Raw genomic sequence first — 22,249 nt, forward strand, 5'->3', positions numbered from 1 at the left:
CATTATTGTCATTATCTTGCTCACTCTTCTGTGCAAGAGTCTTTTATTATCCAGAAGACAATTCCCATTGTCTTTTGTTCCTCTAACATGCTTCTCTCCTTGTTTCTTTCACCATTGCTTCAAATTCTTACTTTTCCAATCTTAGAGCACTCCTGTCTCAGTCTCAGATTAGGGCACTGATAGGAGCTGAAGATCAAAATTCAGATATAATCTGTCAGTCCCCCACGGAGTAGAAGCCTTGGGTCCACAGCATGTCATACCTGGCAAGGGTCTGTCTGGTCTTTCCCATCCTAGTCAATGATAATGACCATGGATCAATCCACAGGCTGTCTTCCTTCAGAATCACTGAAGGATCAGCTGCTCCCTTCATCCCACCACCTAGCACGCCAGTCTTGGTTTGCTTCTTCTGACTTGGGTCATCCAGTTCCAACTAAATTCCAGTTAATTCTTCCTAACACACGTTTCTACCTTTGGGGACCCCACCCCCCACCATTACCTTGCTAAATTTAGCATGTGTGGTGGTGTACTTTAACCTGGGATCTGTTGGTATCTGTTTAAAAACTGGCTCTCCAGGAAAAGCAAACAAACAAAATGACACACAAAGAAACAATAACCAAAACCTCTTGCTTTAGTAGCACTTGCTGTTTTGGGGGGGTACAAATATTTCTACGTTGGCTCATTTTCAAGCAATTAATGCGATGTCACTAAATATGGAGTTGGGAAGGGATTTACAGTCGCACATCGTTACATGGTATTTCTACCTGCGCCAGCCAGCTTTTAAGATAGCCCCCCCCATCATCACGTGCACACCTAATGTTTATTCCCCGCCCACATTGTTCCAGAGTTGGTTTGTGGAGCCAATAAAATATAGCAGAAATGATGGTATGTTACTCTCAAGGTGAGCCTATAAAAGGCACTGTCGTTTGTCTCTTTCTCTCTCTTTCATCACTCATTGCAGGGCTAGCTGCCATGCTGTGAGCAGCCGGGTGGAGAAGCTCATGTAGTAAGGAACTGAGGCCTCCAGCCAACAGCCATGTGAGTTCACATTCTTGGAAGAGAACCCTCCAGCCCCGTCAGACCTTGAGATGGCTGCAATCCCGACTGACATCTTGACTACAGCGTCGTGAGCAACCCTGAGCCAGAACTACTCAGCTGTGCTGCTCTCAGAGTCCTGATTTGCAACCTTGTTGAGTTAATAAATGTTTGTTATTTTAAGCTGCTCAATTTTGGAGCAACTTGTTATACAATAATAGATACCTAAGTACCACCATACACATAAAATAGATATAAATAACGTGAAGAGCATAGATAATAGTGAAATAATAGTAGTAAAATAATTAAGAAATGACAAGGTCTGAATATTAACTACCTTGGTTTTTAACATAATTTATATAATTATGTTTGTATAATTAAAGTGTTAATAATAGTTGTGTTTAACATATAGCTAGAAAAATTCCTGAAAATTTCACGATCAGCTCTCAGGAGCCTAGATGAGCCAGTTCCAGCAGACTACTGACTTTCATCCATAGGTTGCCAAACATTTTTGGTGGTGTACACCTGTCAGGAATGAGCCTTTGTAAAATATCACTAGTTAGTTTTATACCATGTACACATGCTGCTGTACTAATATGGCTCTAAAGTTATTTAAGGGAAAAACAAACAATATTTTAAGATAGATTTTGTTTCATTGGTTTGTGATGTAAAATATTGATTTTCAATGGGGACCTTTTAAGCAGAGGAAATGGATCAGCCCTATTCGATCCTCACTGTTTTCACCTGAAGGACAGGTTGTGCTGGGAGAAGACAAAGCGTCAGCTCTGCCAACATCGTGCTTGAGTTATAAAACTCTGTTGAATTCATGGTTTCTCTGCAGGAGTGTTTTAAAGCTCCGTCTTCATTAGAACGAAATATAATCTGCAAGACCATGTAACTGTCTACATGGACGTTGCCATAGTTCACCATTCTATGAAAAAGAGGTAATGAGAATGGGGATCATTGTTGATCTCAACTCATCGTGGAGTCCCCACTCTTCCTGGGATATTTGGCACACCACTGGTGACAAGTGACGGAAGGCAGCAAGTGAGGGCTACAGTCTCAATCCATATATTAAATATTAAAGTGTAACTCCTTTCATTTTTTAAGTGAAAAAGTAATGTGTCATTATTTTTCCTGAGACACCAATGGATCATGGTACCCACTCCCTAGAAGATCATGTGTCTCCCCCCATTTCCCCTTTAGAGACCTAGGGCCTAATTTTTTGCTGGCAACTAGCCCTGACAAATGGTGTTAAATGGCCAGTTAGGGCCTTGGACAAGGGCTTCTGAGAGGTACACCCCCTTTTGTCAGAGGTAGAGCGTTGTGGTCACTTGGATTGATAAAACTGGATTGTGCACAAGGAATAGAAGAACACAAACAGCTAGAAAACCTTAGCTATCTCTGTGGAGCTGGAAAGAAGAGACTACAAGAAGGATGTTTTAAAATCTCAACAGAACAAAATACATCCCAGCAGAGACCCAGCATGGGTGATAGATGTAACCATCAGAACTGCGGTGCTTTGTTAAAAGCAAAAGTCAAAAAAAAAGAGAAAAGAAAAAAAAAAAGCCAGTAAGATAAAGCGAGAAGCTCTAAGTGTGATTTGCAAATACCTTTGAATCCCTCAAGTTTCCTTTTCAGGGAGATTTAATAGGAGAATAAAGCAGTCACCCATCCTCCTGCAGAACGTCTATAAATGTGTTATTTTCCAAAAAAAAAAGTCTTTAAAAATGATCATACAAATGCATATTTTTCTGCACGTTATAAGTAATTTGTCACTTCTTTTGTGTTTTGATAGATGTTTCCTGGTGTTTAGCTCCAGAACATTTCCTTTCATGCATCTGAAGCACTGTCATTTCCTAGAGACTCCAATGCGGCTTTAAAAAGAGACTGTTTTTCCCCCAACTATCACCTACTCTCTGATGGAGGGGCTTAACCTGGGGAAATTGGAAGGTACTGGTGATGGTCCTGAAGCTGATTTAGTTAAGTTCTCTTATCACTGTTTGTAACACCTTGGACTAGTTGTTGGGATTAGGGTGAAGGTGAACAGAATACGTTGACAATTTTTAAAATTTTTTTTTACCGAGATTGAAGTGTGTCTTCAATGCGGTATTCCAAGAGGGGAAAACACAGAATAACACAACTCCTTAATCAGCGCCCTTAACATTTTCTAAAGTGCCTTCACATCCTTTTCTCACTGGAGCCTACGTGCAATCCTAGGTTGAGATTATTTTTATGTACAGTTGAACAACCTGAGGTCAAGTGGCTTACCTAATTTACGTAAAGTTTGTTTCTAAGGTAAATATACACAGACACTGCCAGTCCTGTATTCTGTGAAATGTGGCAACTAGGGAAAGCAAAAGATGATTTTTTTTTTCTTCTCTTTGGCTTCATGTTTTCTCTCCTTGCCTTCCCCGACCTGGTCCAGAATGAGGTTAAGTGGACAGTCCTCATTTACTTTCTACTTGTTTTGAGAAGACTCCTAAACACACTTAAGCCACAGGGGCAGGAGACAGATTCGGTGGAGACTAAAGGACAGAAGAGGTTAATTAGACATGTGCTTGGCTGTAAAGAAGAAAAGACAGGCAGTATAGGAGGATCAGGAAAGAGACAGGAGTCAAGGAAACTCCACATTTTTCAGATGACTATTTCACCTTTTCATAGCATCTTAAGGCAAAAATAACAGAGACCTTGTTTCACCATGTGAGACTGTAAACAAGTCTTCTCTGAGCCTCAGTTATACTCTCTCCTAAATACACACACATGCACACACCCCTGACGTAGGATTGCCAGATAAAATACAAAATATCCAGTTAAATTTAGATTTCAGATGAAACAACAAATATTTCTTTTTAGTCTAAATACTATATTCCAGGCAATATATGGTATATATTTATATTTTTTAAATGTTCCTTATAAGCAATTCAAACTTAATTGGATGCCCTGTATTTTTGGTTATTAAATCTGGCAATTCTAATTAAATTTCAGATCCACTTTCTGCCACTGAATACAGTCTGACTGGTGCTGAGGACATTATCACTGTCACCTGTTGGCCTAAGACAGAAGAGTCATTTTCTTGTATTAGGACACGTATATTAGTTGCAAATAATTCTCAGTTTCTGTCCGTGGTTCCTCCAAGTTCATAAATTAAGTTCATGCTCCCATACTGCAGACGGGGCCTTCCCCATATTGGGGAAAGATTTCCAGGAGATATATCTTGGAATTTGTTCTTTCTCCCTAAACGGTAGATATGCTCAGTCCCTTCCATTACCACCAAGTTTATTTCCTTGGCCGTACTAGCAAACAGCTCCAGTTAAATCACAAAGTGAACTTCATGTGTCCACCTAACATGGCCGACATGAGCACATCCCTACAAAGGCTTAATATCAAGGCCGGGATTTTCCCTACAAATCCTACTCTTTGGGTGTAAGATATATCACCAAAAGTTTATAGAATCTCTTTCCAGAGGGTGAGTTAATTTGAAAGGCAATCTCAAGCAGATTGAATTCAGGCTTACCAAACAGCGGGGCAAAGATGGAACAATTCTTCGGATTCCATTGATAACATTTTTATTTGCAGTGTCCAAGTCCCCATTTTGTTTGGAAAACCTATGAAGTTGGACTTGGAGAGACAGTAAACCATGGCCTACAAAGAGTGTAGAGGGATTCCCTTATCCCTACACCCAAACATGAACCTGACCCCATCAATAGCTCCCAATTTCAAAGCCAAAAGAAAGGATGATTGCCCTTGATGATTGCCCTTGAAGGTTGTTTTGGAGCCCAGAAAAGGCCATTTAGAGGTTTTTAAATTGCTATTGCAATGTGTTAAATTTTACTGTATTAAAATCTAAATCTGATATTTCTTAAGCTTTTTATTGAGGTGAAATTCACGTCAAATAAGTCATTTTAAAGTGAACACTTCAGTGTCACTTGGTACATTCATTATGTTGTGCAAACACTATCTCTATCTCGTTCCGAAATACTTCCATCACTTCAAAGTGAAACCCCGTATTCAGTACGCAAGTTTCTGCCCATTTTCCCCTCCCCCAAACCTTGGTAACCACTAATCTGCCTTTTGTCTCTATGGATTTATCTATTTTGGATATTTCATATAAATGCAATCAGACAATCTGCGACCTTTTCAGCATATTTTGGAGGTTCATCTACATTGTAGCATATATCAGTACTTCCTTCCTCTTTTTGGCTGAATGATAGTTCCCTTAAGTTTTTCAGTTTATACGTCTTATCATTCTATTTCATAGAATTACAAATTTTGAACAATAACTTTGCAGCTGACTGATTAATATTTAGTCCATTTACATAGTGAACTAAACTTCCTTTAAAATTTCAAGTAGTACCAAACACACTCTGCTTTCCTTAATACTTTAATGAGCTTTTCAGTTGAAATATAACTAGGTAGCTATCACCCAGATCCAGAAATAGAACATAACTGGCATTGCAGAAGGTCCCTTCTTCTGTGAAAGAGTTGTCTTTACATCTAGAATCTGCACAGTTTTCTGTGGGAGACAAGCTCATCTGCCAATTGTTCTACCAATTATTTGCTAGTCCCTTTGTGTACTTTAACAACAATGGTTGCACGGTGCAAAGGACAAAGTTCAGAAATAAGTTCCATGTTTGTTTTGTGGCTTTTAATAGTAACCTTGGCACCTCCCCCAGAAGCTCCCTCCCCAAGGGAACAAATTCTTCCTTTTGTGCTGAGTACACAGCATTGGTTCCCCTTTAGCGTGAAGGGATTTGAAGTGCAAGAGAATGACACTGTATATCAATTTTATGCTGGGTTTATGCTGAAGATCAACTGCTAGTTACTGTATATAAATCTGCCACTCTTGGGTGGGCAGTTACTCCTTTTGGTATGAAAACCCTTTACGTGTTGCCAAAGAGAGAGAAACTCAATGGGCTTTAATGGTATTTGCTGTCAAGAGTTCCTATGCCCAGACTGAGGAAAGAGAACTCGCCCCCTTAGAAAAGATGCCTTGAGAAGAATTATTTCTAGTTGGAATAGACTCACAGCTTGATGGACAAAGGCCCAGAGCTAGGTAAATGTGGGACGTAATTAAAAGTTCAGGTGGGTAAAGCAGTCTGGAGCCATAAAGGACAGGGCTTTGGAAGTTAGGGGGCGAATTTGTTGTTAGGCATTTGGGAATCCTTGGAGGGTTTTGAGAGAACTGATCAGATACTGATCATCTTTCCCCCCTTCATCATTATTTTTATTTTCAGAGGGATTTCTGATGCGAAGTGTAGGACTGATGCGTGATTTTTCACCCTGGTGGTTTGCTGGGGACATGAATCTGTCCTGTGAGTCCCTTTTTTCAGCCCTCTAATCTCATCATGGTGTTGGCTGCCTACCCACCCTGCTGAAGGAACTCAGGACATGCCACCTGCCAACACAACGCTTTGGCACATTGATGATTTTGAGCCGAAGGCCCTTGAGAAACAGCAGATACAGGCAGAGCTTTCTCACTTCCGCTTTCTACCTAAAAGCAGGCCATAAAATCTCCCACGAGAAAGGTGCCTTCCGTGTACCAGAAAAAACACCCTCATCACAAGAATTGCTTTTCCACCCCCCAGAAAATGAAGCTCCCTTGACACCTTTTGCCACAGAATCCTGGGACGGTTTGTTAAAGTAAAAGTGTTTTACGACCTATGACAAAATAACAAAGTACTATTATCTGAATACACAGTACCCAGCACCCTTGCAGAACTACTATCTGTAGACTTATTGCATAGTGCAAAGCAAAGCCCTCTGGAAATGAGCACTTACACCGAAAAATGGTTTATTATCATAATGAAGGATTCAATTACTTGCTCTGATGAGAGGTGGAGTTTCTAAATTCATTGTATTAATTTAGAGTTGGGAGTGAATAATTAAAAATGTAGGCCACCTGTGGGTGCCGCATAATGTGGATGATATAGTGTGATTATACTGGGAATATGATGCATGTTATTTATACAGTCTCTAGCTACCAAGAGTATATTAGGTATTTTTGCAGTGGAGCTCAGAAGCCTAAAACAAACAAGATTAAAATCAGCAATAAGCCAGATCAGGAGAAGCAAGTGAAATTCAGCAATAAACTTGACGCAAAACCAATGTGTTATGCCAAAGGCCTTTTGGAATTTGCTGCAGGCTGAGGCTTATGTTTTCTCATTTTGGTGATAGGCAAGGAGATAGAAGGCCGAGTGGATGACTGGGAAGGAAAGGTCAGCGAGGGAGCACTTTCTATTGTAGGAAGAACAATTCAGGTTTTGTAGGGAGAACAGAATTTTCACGACCTACAGATTTTTTGGTGTGAAAACTGTGTGTGTGTGTGTGTGTGTATGTGTGTGTGTGTTTACTTCCACAGTCACTCATTTTTGTGTGGCTTATAATCTGTATAGTCAGCAAATCCTTCCTTCCTACTTAGCCTCGTATTATCTTTCTGGGTTTCCTACTAATGTTTTTTTCCCCCCTCTCTCACTCTCAATTCAGTTTCTCCAAGTTCCATTCTAAGCTTTCCATCGTTTCAAACCTCTACTCTTGGTATCCCTCACGTGAATGTAACATCACACACCAGAGAGGAATAAGGTCGTTGAAATTGGATTCTGCAAAGGGGGCTGCTTAGCTTTTGTTTACCTGCTCAGATAGGGGAATATGGACTGAATGATATGGGGTTGAATGGGTCCAGGTATCTAAATATAACAATACTTAGAAATATTTCTTATCTCAGAACTTTATGAAAATGGCAGCAAAGATTTATGAAGAAAGACTGAATGCCCTCTCTGTCAGGAGAATAGCTTATTTTTCTCTAGGCACTTATACGAAACATACTCTATAAAGTATATCTTCTAGGGCTCTGATAAAAAGCCTTAAGCAGTAGGTAGAGGAGAATGATTCAGGTCTAATTTGTGCTCTCTCTTATGTGTTCCACGTTGTTCTTGCTGCAAATACCAATACATTTGCCTGTCAAAGCCTCCCCTCTAAGAACTGAACCTTCATTACATATTTTCCATGGAAGATTTGCCCATCTGTCCTGTATTCTACAAATGACTTGTAGTTGCCCACTCAACTTGTGAACAAAAATGGTGGTATGGTGCTGCAGCCTCTCTGCTTCTGCTCAGACTGCACTGCGTCCTCAATCTCTTTGGTCTCTCTTTTTGCTTTGGTGCAATCCTTGTTCTCTGTCATGTAGTGATTGCAGGGTTGTTTCATCCCCCTTTGGTGGGAAGTGTTACTTCCTGCCTGGCAGCTGTGATAAAAGTTCTTGGTTTGAGCTACACAATGGCACTTTCTGGGTAACACCATTAAACGTCTTCATCCTCCCTCTGCGTTGATGGATGGTGCTATTGTTAAAACACTTAATTTCTAAAACTATGTAGTAACATCAAATTATAATCATGCACCATGCTTGTGTTATTTTCTAAATTGCTGGAGTGGTTCTACAAGGTGGACGTTACTTTCATGTATTAAATACCCAATAAATACGATTTTTCCACATATGCTTTATATATTTTTCCCCTCAACATATTATTTTTTTAAATGCTCATACCTACAGGCAAGTTGAAAGACTAGAACAATGAAAACCTGTATACCTAGGTTTACCAATTGCCATTTGGCCACATTTGTTTATACATATCTTTTTTTTCTAAACCATTTGAAAATATCCTGCAGAGACCACGATTTTTCACTCATAAATATTTCAACTGTTTCCTAAAAATAAGGGCGGTTTCCTATGTAGCTACAATATTCTCATGACAAAGGAAAAAGAACAACATACAGTCCATATTTAAAATTCCAGAATTGCCTGGAAATGTCTTTTATAGCTGTTGTTATTGCTTTTTAAAAACCTAGGATCCCATTAAGGTTCATGGATTGCATTTTGTTCTTACATCCAAAAAGTCACTTTGAATGAATGTGGAAGCTCGCAGTCATTTATTTACTGTTTCTGTTCCACAGTTCTGCTTGGTAGAATCTGGAATAATTGTTTCTACCTAGAAAGATTGTAGAGGGACTAGAGATAATATGTTCAGAACACCCAGACAATGGGCTAATATATATATCAAGCACCTGTTATTGGGAATATTAGAATTGTTATTAGGATTAGAACAGCGTTGATATTCTCCTAATATGCACCAGTATAGTTGCAAGGGTGTTAATGTTGAAACGATATTTATAGTACTCCCAACTTATCTGTTCCAAGACCCCCAGTAATGCCTGAAACTATAGATAGTACCAAATCCTACATATTCTGTTTTTTTCCTAGATCTACATACCTAGGATAAAGTTTAACTTATAAACTAACTCTTAAAAAAACGGAGACTAACAATAACAATCATGAAATCAAACAATTATAACAATATAACGTAATAAACGTTATGTGAATGTGGTCATTCTTTTTTCTCTCTCAAAATATCTTATTATGCTGTACTCACCCTTCTTCTTCTTCTGAGGATGATGATAAAACGCCACACCTGTTCAGGAATCTGTGTAACCGTCCCGAATTGCAGTAAATGGCTTGGTGTCACTCGTTTCAGGGTGTCCCTTGCTGAAGTCTTCGTACAGGCTCAGTGCTTTCTGGTGCAACACATTGCCATCAATCAGAACACATTTTATGTTCATGTCTTCCATGCACACATTTAACGTCTTTGCCATCTTTTTTTTAATTAAAGTTTATTGGGCTGGCAAACAAAAACTCATAGACACAGACAATAGTTTGGTGATCTTTACCATCTTTTTTTTTAAATTTATTGGGGTGACAATTGTTAGTGAAATTATATAGATTTCAGGTGCACAATTCTGTATTACATCATCTATAAATCCCATTGTGTGTTCACCACCCAGAGACAGTTCTTCCATCACCATATATTTGATCCCCCTTACCCTCATCTCCCTCCCCCCACCCTCCTTACCCTCTGGTAACCACTAAACTATTGTCTGTGTCTATGGTCTTTTCCATCTTAACGAAGCACTTAACGTGCACTGTGGCCGTAACTTCTGTAGGTTGAGGTGTGACAACAAAACCAGCACGAATGTCTTGTTCCTTCTTTACAATTTCATGGATAGAGGAGTCCTTCCTACCACAGATCTTAGCAACCTCAACATGTCTTTTTTCTTTCCTCATTAAGCCAAGAACTTTCACCTGTGTATTTAAAGGAAGCACTTTACGGGCTTCTCTTTGGCAAATCTGAATCTCCAGCACCACCACTCCTTCGTTTTGAAGCCGTTATGAAGTAAAATAAGGGTTACCTGAACACGAGCACCGTGATACTTCAACAGTCCATCTGAAGACCCAGCCAGCTACCGAGTGACCAATGGGAGTGGGGCGTGTCCAGGATGGAGAAGCAGGAAAAAGGGATGAGTCATGTCCCAGGTGAAATAGTGCGAGATTTCATCGCATCTCAGAACGGTGGTGTGCAACTTAAAACTTAGGCGTTATTTCCCAAATTTTCCATTTAAAATTTTCGGACCCAGGTTGATCGCAGGTTAAGTGGAACCATGGAAAGCGAATAAAGGTCTGTGTGTGGAGGGGGGCGGGGACCCCTGTACTTTTGGTAAATAGCTATTGCCTGAAGCCCCCCAAAATGAGCTCCCTTCCCCACACCTCTCAGAGCCACACTGCAGCACCTAACCTGAATTGCTGGCACCACAGAGGATCTCCAGGACCAAGGCTGAGACGTATATTCTTAATTGGACAGCACCTGCGTCCTGCCATTCTCAATTTATTAAATATCACCCCTGGATTAAAAGAATGAACATCTTGAACAGACACATTCCAGATTACTCCGCTTCTATTTTCGTTTTCCCATCTGTTAACTGAGATTATTGTTTAATAAAATTATTTTAGAGCTTCTGATATTTTGTCAAGACACTCAATAGGTTTAGGATTCAACAGCTTTTACTATTTAAGGTGTTAAGGTGTTAAGTCACCCTGTTACTCATTCCCATAATTCTCGGCATTTTGCTCTTCACGACACTCATACTATTAATAATTTATCATACATAAACATCTTGTTTATGGTTCCCCAACGGAGAGCACATTTTCTGCATGATCTCTCCAGCCAAAGAACCCAACATTTCAGTGCTCAAGTGAAAGCCATATTTATTCCCAAATGTTGGCACCTAACAGGTAACAGGTGGCAGTGACTGTTTCCTAAGAATTGTGTGCATAGCTGAGCATTTGTTTACTTAATATTTTTGAAATTAAGTGTGGAAATTTCACAAACCTGTCAAGTTAAATAAATGTTGTCTATTTTGCATTTACTTAGTACATACAAGTGTTTATAAAAGTGGTGCTCCTGAGCAATTATTTACATAATCAAAGAATCTGATGAGATTTTGAGCAATCATTTAATTAATTTTTTTAAGCTTTAGTGAAACAGTGAATGAATGGTGTGTAGGAAGTCTGAAAAACTGTATCAGAATTGCCAGTGAAATATTACAAGGGATTTTTTGGAGACTGAAATGGAACGTGTATAGAGAATGCTGAAGAAAGAATGATCGGAAGTGAAAAGAGTGAAATGCCATAGAATTTCTCAAATAGATGCTAATAGTTGCTAATAGGCTGTCATTGCCTTAGCAGAACGCCAATGTGAGAACTGTGCAGTGCAAGATATTTGTGACAAAAGTAAAACTCAATAAGCAAAAGCCGGAATATTGAAACCATTAAAGTCTGCCAGGACAATGGGTAAAGCTTAGGGTAATGGTTCAAATTTTTAAAAATATACCCCTATCCTCCAGCCATGCAGGTCCTTCTTGAGGCAACCAAGATTATCATATTATCAACTTCTTGTATTCTTACAAAGATATACAATACATAGGTAAGCATAATATATTCAGAATACACACACACACACACACACACACACACACACACATATACCGGGGGTGCCAAAGAAATGTATACAAGTGGACACTTTGGTCAGCGTTGCTCAAGCAGTAGTTTGCCGTCATCAGAAGTGTCTGGACGCTGAAGGTAACCACTTTGAGCACCTCTTGTAATGGCAGAAGTCAAACGTGACTTGTATTCATCTTTTGTTAGCGGTATATATTATTACAATTTTAATACAGTTTTTCCCTCTCTTAAAATGTGTATACATTTTTTGGCACATTTATATATACATATATTCAGTACATACAGTTACAATCATAAAAGTGAACAATATATTCAACAATACATTGTTGTCACCTTCAAAAAAGTTAGTAAAATAGAATGTAAAACATAAAATATAAATAAGACGTAAAACAAAGTCAATATCTATGTAACCATTACCTAATCAAGAAAGCTGACATTAGCAGACCCCTCCTTACCGACTGCTACCCTCTCTCTTACCCAGAACATAATCATTACCTTGACTTGTACCAGTAGAGTTTATTTTGCCTGTTTTTGAACTTGATATAGACGAAATTATACAGTATACATTTTTGTGTGTCTGTGTTTGCTCACTCCACATTATATATTTGCGATTCATTCATGTTGTTGTGTGTGGCTGAAATTGGCCTCTTTTACATTGCCCTAGGGTATTCTGTTGCATGACTGTGACATTGTTTATGTAGTCCACTATTGTTGAACACATTCTTGTAATGCCCAGTTACGAGATACTATGAATAATGCTGCTATGAATATCTTTTACTTATCTCCTGGTGCACATGTACTCATACATCTGTTGGGAAAAATATATACAGAGGGTGCCAAAAAAATGTATACACATTTTAAGAAAGGAAAAAACTGTTTTAAAATGGTAATACTCAATATATACCGATAATAAAAGATGAAGTCACGTGTATACATATTTTTGGCACCCTGGTATGTAAAATGTAAATAAATCTTAATGTGTTATCACTGTCTACACACAGACAATGGCTCTTTTCACAAGGGTTTTTTTTGAAGCAGGACTAATAGAGGCAAGTTAGTTTTGGAGAGCTAATCAAATTACAGATGGCTGTTTTTCACCTATCAGCTGAACCAATTCAACCTGAAAGTCTCTTCGTTCAATAGATGTTCGATCAATAAAGAATACTTGATCTCACTGTGAATCAAGTTCCCCTGTGATGCCTTCCAATCTCTGGATGACAAAAGGCACTGTCATAACAAATATAATTATCTCTTTAGATGGTTGAAGACCCTCTTAGAAGAGTTGAAGGGAAATTGTGGTCATGCTGCTGTAGCTAGTGGCCATTGCAATGGAAGGTGTGATTTCAGGATGATTGAACTTCTTGAGACATTTTCTTTTCTTTTTAAACTTTTATTTGTTTTAAGTGTGTTTTTCCGGGACCCATCAGCTCCAAGTCAAGTAGCTGTTTCAATCTAGTTGTGGAGGGCGCAGCTCACAGTGGCCCATGTGGGGATTGAACCAGCAACCTTGTTGTTAAGAGCACTGCACTCTAACCAACGGAGCTAACCAGCCGCCCCTTCTTGAGACATTAACACGTGAAATCTTAGAATGGACAACCTCACTATTTTACTGTCGCAAGTTTGTTTTGTTTTGCTTTTTAAATCAATGATGAGCCAATTAAGGACAAAAATAAGCATCAAATCAGTATTTAAATAGAAAGTCAAAAGCTTTTGTATTTTGGATATTTGTTTTATTCCACAATAAACATCTACAAGCATTTTTACAGATCAAAGACAGGGATTTTTGTATTATCTACAATTTTACTTGTATATGTGAACAACGTATTAGAGGATTTTACTCCAGACAGTATGAAGAATTTCAGATATGAAATTATGTTGCTGATTCTGTTTTAATATGCCTCATGATTTTATATATTAAGATGAAGTTACAATCTATGAATCCATCAAAAATGTTTTCTGTTTTTCGTTATTGTTCCCAAAAGACGAACTTGAATAAAGTTGGAAGTAATTCCATTAAACAGTGAAATCTTTTAAAAAATTGTTAAAGGAAACGCATGTTCAAATCATTTAGTATTAGTTTGATGACTGTGGTGATGTTGACCATCCTCTTTGGTGTAATTTTCCTTAAAAATCAAGTGTCTGTGGAAGATTCAGTCTTAGCCCCCTTATATATATTAAAGTAGTATAGAGAATGTGTCAATTCAACAAATACTTACTGAGATCCTGCTCCCTGGAAGGCACAGGGGTTGGGGGGAGGGGTATGAAAATGGATACAACTGTGTTTACAAATGAAGAAGACTCAAAGGGAACAAACTCCCTCTGTAACAGTCGTAAGATCTCGTCATAATTGCTGCTAACCAAGAAGTAAGGGATTCTGGTGTGTGTATCTCTGGTGCATGAGTGCTTAAGTGAGCTACTGGCCTTTGGTTTTAAAGGGTAAGCTGAATTTTAACCTGGTAAATTAAAAAAAATTATTCAAAATAAACATATTTTGACTGTCCTACAATATTTTATTATCTCTGAGTCTCTCAACAAACCTGAAGATAAGTAACCATTTTTTAACAGATACAGAATCTAAGGCCCAGAGCCATTTTAGGCTGAGCAAAAGTATATAGGAAGAAAGGGAAATTTAAGAATATCTGGCATATGTGGGACATGGCTAGAGAGGGCATACAATGGGGAGTAATAAATAAGAAGCTGGAAAGAGAGTGTGGAGCTGGTTCTCTAGTAAACAGTTGAAAAACAATGTTATGGGCAATGTGAATCCTTGGAGGTTTTTACAGCAAAACTAAATGGATCAGATATCTTCCCCTTTTTGGGGGGAGGTGGTTTATGGGAGAGATTTATTTGATATACATTACAACTTGTAAAAACCACCTAAAGCCTTCATTTCCACCCCTGCAGTAGTAGATTTGATATAATGCGTAGTAAAAGAAATATTTTTAAATCCAGAATGCACAAAGCATCGCACAGTTTGATCTCTAAGTCATTAGCTGATAAGGAGACCTCACCGAACAGCTTCACGTCAGCAGAGGCCGCAAACACTACGTATAACACATCTGAACCGACAGATTTCAACAAGTGTGGTGGGTGGATTGGAATGAAGGTGGTCTAAGAGGAAGGGGTAACAAGTGGGCTGCTATGGTGAGTTGAGAGAAGAAGTAATGATCAGGCTATGGTTGTGGGAATGAGGGAAGAGAACAGATCTAAGAAACATCATGCAGGTCAAACTTATAGAACGTGGTGTCCAACTGAACGATGACTTAAAGGGATCATACTGTTCTCTCTCTTTCTCTCTCTCTCTCTCTCTCTCTCTCTCTCTCTCTCTCTCTCTCTCTCTCTCGATATTTTCTTTTTTAAGGTAAAATTTATAACACAAGATTAATTATTTTATAGTGTACACTTCAGTGGCATTTAATATATTCACAATGGTGTGAAAGCTATCTAGATCTAGAACATTTTTATCACCTCAAAAGGACACCCTGAGCCCATAAAGCAGTCACTCCCCACATTTGCTTCCTCCTGGCCCTGACAACCATTAACCTGCTTTCTCTTTGGATTTACCTATTTTGGATGTTTCCTATAAGAGGAATCATACAATATGTGACTCTTTGTGTCTGGCTTCTCTCACTTAGCATAATGTTTCTGAGATCTATCCATGTTGTAGAATCTGTTGGTATTTCACTTCTGATAGCTGAATAATATTCTGTTATATAGATATACCACGTTTTATTTATTCATCTATCCATTCATGGACATTAGGGTTGTTTCCATATAAATACCTTTTGGATATTGTGAATAGTCCTGCTGGGCACATTTAGGTACAAGTTTTTATTTGAATGCCTGTTTTCAGTTCTTTTGCATATATATACCTATGAGTAGAATTGCTGGGTCATATGATAATTATATGTTTAACTTTTTGAGGAACTATCAAACTGTTTTCCACAGCCGTTGTATTGTTTTATATTCACACAGGTAATGTACTAGAGGTTCATTTCTCCACATACTTGCCAACACTTGTTATTTTCCAAAAATTTATAGAGATCCTAGTGGGTGTGAAGTGGTATCTCATTGTGGTTTTAATTTGTATTTCCCTAATGACTAATAATGTTGAGAATCTTTTCATGTGCCAGGTGGCCATTTGTATATCTTCTCTGAAGAAATGTCTATTCGGATCCTTTGCTTGTTTAAAAAATTGGGTTGTCTTTATGTTGCTGAGTTGTAAGAGTTCTTTGTATTGTGTGGATATGAGACTTTTATCAGATATATGATTTGCAAATATATTCTCTCATTCTGTAAGTTGTCTTTTCACTGAATAGATCTTTGAGCCATTTATTGAAACAGGAAATACAGGGGAAGGAGTCAATTGGGATAGAAGTGGAAAGGAAAAGTGAGTTCAGTGAGAGGCGCTGGTTGTATATCTGGGTGGGGATGCCCAGAAAATATTTGATTATACATGTTACATTTTATGTATTTGATGTTTGTTGAATGGTGGAAACTGGAAAATAATTTGGGGACAGTTGCTGCCTTAGCTACCAGCAGTCAGAGGCTTGTGTCCTACAGAAGCAAAGGACACTCCCCTTTCAACAAAATTATCCTTTATTATTTTTATTATATTTTATTAAATGTATTGAGTGACATTAATACAATTATGTAGGTTTCAAGTCTACAATTCTATAATACGTCATTCACATATTGCACTGTGTGTTCACTACCCAAAGTCAAATCTCCTTCCATCATCATAGACTATTTGACCCCCTTTATCCTCTTCTACCTCTCTCCCTACCCTCTGGTAACCACTAAACTATTGTCTGTATCTATGAGTTTTTGCTTGTTTGTTTGTTGTTTTCAGTTTTATATCCCACATATGAGTGTAATTATATGGTTCTTGACTTTTTCTGTCTGACGTATTTCACCTAGCATGATAATCTCAAGATTCATCCCTGCTGTTGCAAATGGCACTATTTCATCTTTTGTGGCTGAGTAATATTCCATTGTATATATGTACCACCTCTTCTTTATCCAATCACCTATTCAGTTGTTTCTATGTCTTGGCCACTGTGAATAATGCTGCAATGAACATAGAGGTATGTATATCTTTACAAATAAATGTTTTCAGATTTTTTTTTTTGGTAGATACACAGAAGAGAAATTGCTGGTCTGAGTGGTAATTCTATTCTTAATTTTTTGAGGAATTTCCATACTGTTTTTCATACTGACTGCACCAGTTTACATTCCCACCAGCAGTGTATGAGGGTTCCTCTTTCATCACAGACTCTCCAACACTTGTTATTACTTGTCTTGTTGATAATAGCCATTCTAAGAGGTGTGAGTTGGTATCTCACTGTGGTTTTGATTTGCATTTTGCTAATAGCTAGTTAAAATGACCATATTCCCCAAAGCAATATATAGATTTAATGCAATTCTCATCAAAATCCCAATGGTATTTTTTTTAAAGAAATAGAACAAAAAATCATCATATTGTATGAAATCACAGAAGACCCCAAATAGGCAAAGCAATCCTGAGAAAAAACAAGGCTGGTGTATCACACTCCCTGACTTCAAATTATACTATAAAGCGACAGTAATCAAAACAGCATGATACTGGCAGAAAAACAGACTCACAGACCAATGGAACAGAAATGAAGACCCAGAAATCAACCCATATATACAGGGCAAATAATTTTTGACAAAGGAGACAAAAATATACAATGAAAAGAAGTTGCTTTCAATTAATGGTGCTGGGAAAATTGGAAAGCCACATGCAAAAGCGTGAAACTAAACTGCTACCTGTCATCATACACCAAAATGATGTCAGCATACACCAAAATGATGTCATCATACACCAAAATTAACTCAAAATGAATCAAAGACCTAAATATAAGGCCCAAAATAATAAATTACATAGAGGGAAACATAGGTACTACACATATGGACCTTGGGTTTAGAAAGGATTTTATGATTTTGATGTGAAAGGCAAGGGAACTAAAAGCAAAAATAAATGAATGGGACTATATCAAATTAAAAAGCTTTCTGCACCACAACAGAAACCGTTAAAGCGAAGAGGCACCCAACCAAATGGAAGAAGATATTTGCAAACAACACCTCCGATAAAGGGGCTAATATCCAAAATATGTAAAGAACTCATACAACTCAACAACAAAATAACAAGCAATCCAATAAAAAAATGTGCAGAGGCCATGAACAGACACTTCTCCCAAGAAGGCATACAAATTGCAAACAGGTATATGAAAATATTATTCTTGGCCAACCTCCTGAAACGTTCAGGAACTCAAATGCAACATGAACATTAAAGCACAACTTCCCAATCAGGTAACATGGGCTGAACCAGGTACCCAGAATATGGAAAACAAAATCAACCAGTGAGAATTACACCCTTTTGTGATCCTCTTATAAATTTCCTTCTAAATAGAATACAATGTGTGCGTATCTTAAACTAAGCTTATATTTGTGTAAGATTTATTGAAACGGAAGTAATTGAAATAGCTGATATAAAATTCAGATCCTGAATAAATAACAGTTGTTTTTTTCCATGATGAAAGCATTGTTGATTGTTTCCTTCAGTTTATGATCTATATGCTGTGCCTTGATTTACTCAGCCATGCCCAGAGCACATATTTTATATCTTAGGCGAGTTGATTCGTGTGACAAGAAAACGTGAATGGGGGCACGAAATGGCTTCTTTTCCGGAGTTCTGCACACCTGGCTGATATTATGAGACACTCTTCTGAAATTTCCCTGGGTCTGGGCTGGGTGTCCTGTGGACACCAGGCCTGGCATGTTTTTTATGAATCTTAGGGAAACAATTCTGCTGTTGAGCTAGCCTGACTCACACATTTCATTTATCCACAATAATAAGAATATCAATAGTTTGGATTTATATAGAGCCTCGCATCCGAAGAGGTCAAAACATTTTCATTTCATTGGATGCTCTGGTGGCTTTAAGAGCCTCTGGGTATTTTCAAATGTAATAATAAGAAGCAGTCTGCCCTGATTTACACTATAATAGACCACATAAAACAAGACCTGGACATGTACTGCTTCTCACTTTGACTGCACCAATATATCCAATGCCTGGCCGTGAGGTTCAAGGTCCTTTCTGAGTAGATCTCCGTGTCTCCACCTATGACCCTGTGTCCTCTCCATAAATCCTTTATTCTAGTCAAATTATTGCCTTGACATAGAAAGCATGTTTTCACGTTGTACTTTAACATGTCTATCTGGCCCTTCTCTTCTTCTTTAGGTGTTCAAGTCTCTACCACCCTGCACCCCCGTTTTTTTGGTTTAGCTCCATTATAACCCACCTGTTCCATGAAGACTGCTACAGTCATCCTAGCCTTCCTTGCTTGTCTCCCATTAAAACATCTGTAGCATTTATGCTCTTGTGCTGTGGGTGTTGGGTAGGTGCTGTGGTTTACAGTCATTTCCTTTTATTTCCCTGTATAGCATGTCAGACCCGCCCCCACAGAGGAGTCTATAGTCAATCCCTTACATCTTCATAAACTTTAGATGGTTTCAAGGTTCCAAGTAGCCTGGGGAATTTGGGAGTCTGCGGTTGACAGCTGAAGATCACAAATGGACAGACCCACTAAGCCTTCCCTTAGTATTTTCTTTTCGTTGTTCACAGTTTAGTGCAAGTTTGGAGTACGTTTAGAAGAACACCTAGAATAGCAGCAATGTGACAGGGTATGTCTGTCGCCTGAAGATGAAAACTGCAGTGGGTAAGGTTTCCTGAGGTGGAAAGTGAAGGAAGTAGAACAGAGAAGCAAAAACAGTTTATTAAGTTAAGGTTTAGTTGGGGTGTGTTGATTTAAACATCACATAATTGCACTTCCCGTTTGTGATAAAAGTAGCCCATCCAAAACTGGATAAGCCCTTTCTGATGCTTATCCAACATTTTCTGTTTAAAAACGTTCTTTTGTTTATTTGTTTATAAAAGCACCACTCAAAGAAAATTTGGAAAACAGAGAAAAGTGTAAAGAAAAAATGAAAAATTACCCATCTTTTTTGCTCCTTAAAATGACTTCATAGTACCCACAAAGGTATATTTTAAACAAAATTTGTACCGTACGTTAGTAATAATAGCAGATGTTTACTAAGTGCTGATCATGCATATTCCTTGCAGTCTCACAATAACTTTCTAAGGGAAGTACTATTATCACCTGCTTTACAGATAAGGAAACTGAGGCACCAGAAGGTTGAGTAACTTGCCTAAAGTAACCTCGCTGTGAAGTAGAGAGCTAGGATTGAATCTAGGCAATCCTACTGTACAACCTGCATTTTTTTTATTGCGGTGAAATACATATCACATAAAATTTTCTATTTTAATCATTGACAGCGTATTATTCAGTGACCTTTAATACATTCACAAAATTGTACAAACATCACTACTATGAAGTTCCAGAACATTCTCATCATCCCAAAAGGAAACCCTGTGTCTATAAAGCAGTCATTTTCCATTTCCACCTCCTGCAAACCCTGGGACTGACTAATCGGTTTTCTGTCTGTATGAATTTGCCTATTCTGGATATTTTGTATAAATGGAATCATGCACTGTGTTGCCTTTTGTGTCTGGCTTCTTTCACTTACTATAATGTTTTCAAGGTTCATCGATGCTGTAACATGCATCAGTATTTTATTCCCTTTTATGACTGAATAACATTGTATGGATATATCATATTTTATCTATACCTTTATCGTATACCCCATATTATACCACATTCATCCATTGATGGGTATTCACGTTGCTTTCACCTTTGGCTATTGTGAACAGTGAACATTTGTGGATACGTTTATTTTGAGCACTTGTTTTCAATTATTTTGGATATATACCTATAAGTGGAATTGCTGGGTCATATGGTAATTTTATGTTTACCTTTTTGAGGAACCACCAAACTGGTTTCCACATTGGCAGCACCATTTCACATTTCCATCAGCAATGTACAAAGTTCCAATTACTCCATATCCTTGCTAATATTTATTTTCCATTTTAAAATGTTATAGGCATACTAGTGCATATGGAATGGTATCTCGCTGTGGTTTTGATTTGCATTTCCCTAATGAGTGATGGTGAGCATCTTTTCAGGTGTGTGTGGGCCATTTGTGTTATCTCCTTTGGAAAAACACCTATTCAAGTCCATCGCCCAGTTTTTAATTGGAGTTTTTGTCTATTACTATTGAGTTGTAAGAATTCTTTCCATGTGCTGGATAAAGATTCTTACCGCATATATGATTTGCATGTTTTCTTACATTCTGTGGGTTGTTTTTCCACTTTCTTGATAGTGTCCTTTGATGCACAAAGTTTTAAACTTTGATGATGTCCAATTCATCTGTTTTTCCTTCAGTTGCTCATGCTTTTGGCGTCATATATAAGAACCCATTGTTAAATGGAGGATTGTAAGGATTTATGCCTAATGTTTCAAGAATTTTATCTCTATCATTTAGGTCTTTGATCCACTTTACGTTCAATTTTGTATGTCTCAATGAGTTCCCGCCCCGCCAAAAAAAATTCGTATGTTGAATCCTAACCCCCAGGTGATGATGATATTAGGAGGTGGGCACTTTGGGAGGTGATTAGGGATTAGTGTTCCTATAAGGAGACCTCACAGAGACCCCAAGCCCCGTCCACCATATAAAGACACAGTGAGAAGCACTGGCTTTGAACCAGAGAATGTGTTTTCACTGGAACACAAGTATGCTGGCACCTTGATCTTAAACTTCCCAGCCTCCAGATCTGTGACAAATAAATCTCTGTTTATAAGCTACCCAGCCTGTGGTATTTTGTTATAGCAGCACGAATGGATTAAGATAGTGTTTAATTTCATTCTTTTGCACGTGGATGCACAGTTTTCCCAGCATCATTTGTTGAGAAAACTGTCCTTTATACATTGAGTCATATTGACACCCTTATAGAAAATCAGTTGATCATAGGTGTATGGATTTATTTCTGGACTCTCAATTATATTCCACATTATCAATGTGTTTATGCAAATACCACATTTTTGATTACTGTAGGTTTTTAGTAAGCTTTGAAATCAGGAAGTCTGAATCCTCCAAATTTGTTATTTTTCAAGATTGTTTTGGTTACGTGGGGCTCCTTGCAGTTTCATATGAATTTTTGTGTTGACGTTGTATCTTGCAACCTTGCTGAATTCATTTATTAGCTCTAATCATTTCTTTAAAAAATTCTTTAGGATTTCCATATATAAAATCATGTTGTCGGCAAAACAAAAGAAGTTTTACTTCTTCCCTTTCAATTTAGATGCCTTTTATTCTTTCCTTACCTAATTGCTCTAACTAGAATTTCCTTGTTGTGTGCCTGATCATAGCTGGAAATTTTCAGTTTTTCAC

Source organism: Rhinolophus hipposideros (genome assembly GCF_964194185.1).
Source record: "Rhinolophus hipposideros genome assembly, chromosome: 25".
NCBI lineage: Eukaryota > Metazoa > Chordata > Mammalia > Chiroptera > Rhinolophidae > Rhinolophus > Rhinolophus hipposideros.